The sequence below is a fragment of the Octopus bimaculoides genome, chromosome 5, assembly GCF_001194135.2.
Source record: "Octopus bimaculoides isolate UCB-OBI-ISO-001 chromosome 5, ASM119413v2, whole genome shotgun sequence".
NCBI classification, from domain to species: Eukaryota; Metazoa; Mollusca; class Cephalopoda; order Octopoda; family Octopodidae; genus Octopus; species Octopus bimaculoides.
The window spans coordinates 115,810,040-115,816,150 of NC_068985.1; positions in this window are offsets into that span (position 1 = coordinate 115,810,040).

The window sequence follows — 6,111 nt, forward strand, 5'->3', positions numbered from 1 at the left end:
ATATATATATATATACATATATAGAGAAAGAGAGGCGTCCATAAATACAAATACGTTCTTTCTCACACACGCACACACAGACACCCACACACACACACACACACACACAAACAGACACACACACAAGCAGACACACACGCACATATGACAACATCTATCAGCTCATGCTATCATATGCTCTAGTCACCAATAACAGCACAACCGCCAACGTTGCAGTCACTGCCACATGTCGTAGACATTTCTAAGTCATGTACAATACTCTTAGCTGTGGTAAACATTTAATCCTCTTAAGTTATCACACATTGTGTGTCAATAACCTACCACAAGGACTACGACGGCTACCATCCTCCTCATCACCACCAACCACCACTACCTATACTACTATCACTACAGTTAAAACTACTAGCCCTCCATCTACACCACCATCTCAACAGACATCCACAACCAAAACCATCACAACTACCAGAGCAACCGTTACCCCTACCAATGGCTCCTCCGTCACAATCACCACAGCCACCACCACAACCACCACTACCCACCGCCATCCCAACCACCATCATCCCCACCGATACCCCCAACGTCCATCACCACCGCCGATACCTTCACCTTCACGTTTACCTCCACCGTCAGCATCGCCATTACCACCACTGCCACGTTTCTCCTCACCACCCTAATACTAATCTTACCATAGCCATCACCAACACTATCACTAACGCCAACGCAATATATACTACAACCACCTGTACTACTACTACTACTACTACTACTACTACTACTACTACTACTACTACTACTACTACTACTATTGCTACTACTACTACTACTACTACTACTACTACTACTACTACTACTACTAATAATAATAATAATAATAATAATAATAATAATAATAATGATAATGGTAATAATAATAATAAAAATAATAGTAATAATAATAATAATAATAATAAGAAGAAGAAGAAGAAGAAGAATAAGAAGACGACGAATAATAATAATAATAAGAAGAAGAAGAAGAAGAAGAAGGTTTCTTCATTAACCACATTACAGACAGTACAGGATAAAACAAAAATGTGTATGTGTGTGAATGTGTGTTGCGAGGGTTTTGCGTGTAAACAAGACTAACAACTTTCAGAAAAGGAAAAAAGAAAAAAAATCAACAATGCGTCATCCTCAATAGGGAGGAGACTTTCGAGGGTTGCTCATGGAAAATCACCATCAAAAACCATAAGTACCCTGACTTTTGGGGCAGGTGCCTTTTTTTTCCCTTCCATTTTTCTAACTACGGGCGTATGCTCAGGGCAGGCCCGTTCACTCGCACTATACTCGCCACTTTCATCCACCTTTCAGCAAAATTGTTGGAAGACAACACTCCCCTCTCTACACTTATTTTCCTTTTCAAGTGAAACTTGAAGAAGTTGATCAGGGATTGGTCAAAAAGAAAAGTGTTTGTCTTCAGCCCCTTCAATCTCGTCCACCATACAACCTATTTCGCAATGACCACCAGGCGTATAAAAACAGCTTTTTCCTCCCGGTTGAAAGAAGGCGGCGGGCAATATTCACTATGGATTCAATTGATACAGTATAAGGTATTGGCTATCATGGCTTCTGATCTTAACTGATTGAAAGTGTTATAATGTACATGCCTTCGTATAAAAGATGGGCTTCAGCAAATATTCTGCTCAATACCACAGATTTTCATGTCAGTTGTTTGACCTTAACCAGTTGCGTATTTCCTTTGGTGGCTGACGATACGTGCATCTCTGATCATGAGCTGAAGTAGTCGGTGAGTATCATAGCCATGTGTTGAGAAGATTTCTTTGGAGTTTGAACAATTCACCTTTGGAAACATGGGTGTTTTTTCAACCTCCTTAGACAATCCTTATTCAAGGACTATTTGAGTGGGATGGGCCACGCCTGAAAAAATTCTAATTGGACCCTACCTGTAAGGTCATGCGCTGTATATCTTAATATGAAATCACCATGTCGTGCACATATGGTTGTGATGCATGTGCCTGGTGTACCCTTATCAGACGAGTAGTCATGATGGGTATACTGGGTGTCGTATATTTTATCCCAGTACTTGAGTGGTACATAAGATATCGTCCCTGAAAGGATGAAAGACAAAGTTGACCTCGGGGGAATTAGAACCCAGAATGTGAAAGCGGATTAAATACCGCTAAACATTTTGCCGGACGTGCTATAGATTCTGCCAGGTCACCACCCTAATGATGATGATGATGATGATGATGATGATGATGATGATGATGGATGATGATGATGATGATGATGATGATGATGATGATGATACTGCGGCTACTGCTACTGTTGTATCAAAGAATATTTACAGAGATTTGATGAGTAGCCAGAAATAGGCAAACGGACTTCTGACCTTCTTTTGGCGAAACACCATGGTATCTTCTCTAGTCTCAGTCGACCAGAGATACAAACACACACATAGTCTCACGCATAGACACACACACATACACTGGACAACATCCAATACCAAGAAATGCTAAGAAGCTTCCTCTTGCTTTGATTGATAAGAAATAACAATCATCGTCTTAATTACTAACGCCCACTTTCATTCCATTGTTGAAATATGGTGCTGCATTGTCTATTGTACATGTTTTGATCGTCAGGAAGACATAAATCGGTCATTCAGTCGGTTAGATATAGCAGCGAAATATCCTTCGCTTCAGGCTCTAAACTCGTTTAACAGGAAGGTCATTTTAATTTATGTGGTCTTTATTTCCGTCAGTCTGAAATCGATAGTTCTTACTCGGTCATGGCAAATCTAGATCATAACAAAGAAAACAAAAAACTATTACCATGTGATAAATACTACCACCATCACCACCACAACAACGACCACCAGTGCCACCATCATTACAATTCGTCGTGAGAGGCTCTACATAGATAGCAAAGTTTCTAGAAATAGCAGATATATTTACCTTTAATCCCATACAATTTCTTAGATAATTAACATCATATTGGATGATGTAGGCGTGGTTGTGTGGTAATGAAGCTTGCTTCCCAACCACATGATTTCGGGTTCAGTCTCACTATATGCACCTAATGCAAGTATTTACAATTATGGCCGACCAAATCCCTGTGAGAGTATTTATTAGATAGAAAGTGAAAAAAGCCCTTCACGTATATATCATATCTTGATACTGTGTGGACTATAATCCCTGTTGACGGGTCGCTGGTATTTATAGATTGTTAAACACTCTCAGTATGCAAATTAGGGACTCCTTCATAGAGTAACTGCTGCATTTGTTGAGTATATAAACAGTTTCACTGCTTTTTTTTTTCTCCGGAGACTGTCAGAATGGTGTATATTTATACCATATATATATATATATATATATGCATATATATATACATATATAAGCAACACAGAAGACCAAGTATCAGTGCATTACCTCTGTTTCAAGCGGCTCCATTTAACCTATCACTGCAAACATTATATCAATATGAAATAAACCGCTCTCCTCGGGGCATATGATCATATAAATTTCCAGCATACATTATACTCCATCATAATTTTTTTTAGCAAATGTTTCATTGGTACAAGAGACTAAAATAATTACATTGCTTCTTTTTGCTATCAATGTAGCAGGCTGAATTTAAGGAAAAAATACCTAAAGCCTGGACTTTAGGTATATCTAGTGGTATGTTGATTAAAGCCTTTTCACCGTTTAGTTTCCCGATGTCACAGCAGTTTCGAAATATTTGTCATAGGATCTACGTCAGAAACTCCAAAGTGTGCGTTGAGTTTTTAATGAATGGGGGAAACGGAAAATGGGTTTAGCAAGAATCTTTATTCAACACAACAATCGATTCGACCCATCCTGCATCTGTCCCTTACGGGTTTGATATTATACAGCTACTTGTGTTGCATCCATCAATGCAGGTTGTGTCTCGTTAGGGGTCTCGTTTAAATAAGAGACATCTAAAGAGACGCAGCTTGCACACTAATGTATGCAACGCAACTAGCAGTACAATATCCAACCCGTAAGGAACAGATGCAAGATGGATCGAAACGATCGTTGTACTGAATAAAGAGTGCTGCTAAATCCATTCTCCGTTTACCTCATACATTATATATATTTGACAGAAGCAACAAGGTGACTCAAGGTCCTAGAGTTATGTGCGTTGGCACGTATAGTGTTCCTTTACACAGGCATGAAGCATTAGCAGCAGATCGAAAGCGTCTGCCATTTCCACTCTCACTGGTGTCTTTTTTTCGTCCGTTGCTGATACATTTCTGTTATTTTAGACTAACGTCCCAAAGCCCACCGCAATAAGTGAAAATCGGTGAAGTAGAAACAGTACTGTATATTTTTTCATTAGTTTTTATAATTTGTATATATTTATTTTATTATAAATGCGAAACTACACCACGGAGGAATCGACATAAGCTTAAATAATAAACTGCGATAGGTGAACCACGATATGGTGAGTCATTATTGTATACGTCGATACGAGATGCTTTCTCGAGAAATTTACCTCAGTTTTATGTCTTTTTATAATATATCCGAGTTCTCTCTCTCTCTCTCTCTCTCTCTCTCTCACACACACACACAAACACACACCCACACACACAAAATATATCAAACTTGCGTATATTAATATATTGAGAAATGGATGGACACCAGAGTTGACCAGGTTAGGATTGGAACTTTGAATGTAAACATCCGAAACAAATACCCCAATACACTTTATGAGACGATCGAACGATTCTGCCAATGCAAAGTCCAATTAATAACAAGGAAAATCGTGTTTTTGTTTTTCTTTTTTCCATAAAGTTAGTAAACTCATCGTTTATTCTACGATATAATTATATCGGATACTTCAGTATATTTAAATACATTTGAAACCTCACACATACACAGACAGAAAGAGAGAGAGAGAGAGAGAGAGAGAGAGAGAGAGAGAGAGAGAGAGAAGGAGAAAAAATAGATAAAGAGAGAGAGAGAGAGAGAAGGAGAAAAGTAGATAAAGAGAGAGAGAGGGGGAGCTTATACGCACACATACACATTGATAATTTCTCAATTTCCCGTTGGTAGTAGTTTGCCAAGTATAGCTCTGTGGGAATTACATATATCTGAGAAACAAATTTAAGGTTTAAATTCAAAGGCAACAACCCTTTCGAGTTGTAGATGTGGAAACACTTGCTTTCAATTTAAAGAGCTTTTGATGAGTACAGGAACACGTTATTGGTTTCACGTCATGCATAAAATTACATCTAACGGGTATATAACTTGGATGTTGTTAAATTGCTCTATCTATACAATATTATGCACTTCATGAACACATACATCACACGCGCACACTCACGCACACACGACTTTCTCCGTCTTTCTCTACTAGATATATGTGAATAAACTTACACATCTATAGACGTATATTGAAAATTATATGGATGTAAATAGACCTCCGTCGATTTTCGCGATGATTATCTCACTTTGATCATCTGGATTATCTACTGATCGAACCATGTCACTAAGTATTCCCAAATTCGTGTGCTTTTACTCCAATCTGTAGAACCACCATCGCTCTGCAGCCAAGGCTGGGTTTGTAAATTACTAGTAAAGATTGACGAAAGGGATTCTACACAGTTTTCAGTTACACATTTTCATCTCATCCAAGACATATCAATCGACTCGTAGCTATGATAAAACGAAAAAAAAAAAAACAAACACTCAGCCAGGATACGATGAAGTGGGATTTGGAACAGATACTTCATGACCTCATGGTTTTGACGCATTGCTGCAAAATGCACTTATTAACCACACGCCCGCGTGTGTGTTTGTGTATGTGTATGTGTTTACACGTGTAGAATATCAAAAGCTGAACGGTTACTACGACGGAGATAATGGAGTGAGTTGTGCACGCCTGTCTCCAAGGCTTTTTTGTGTGTGAAATTATATATAATATATATATATGTATACATATATATATATAAACAATTGCAGCGGGGTAGGTGTTTATAAGCCATTTAAATAACACACAAAAACCGTTAGATTCATTTCAGTATTTAAATTTAATTTGCCAAAATACTTCCGTGCGCATCTGAGCATATATATATATATATATATATATATA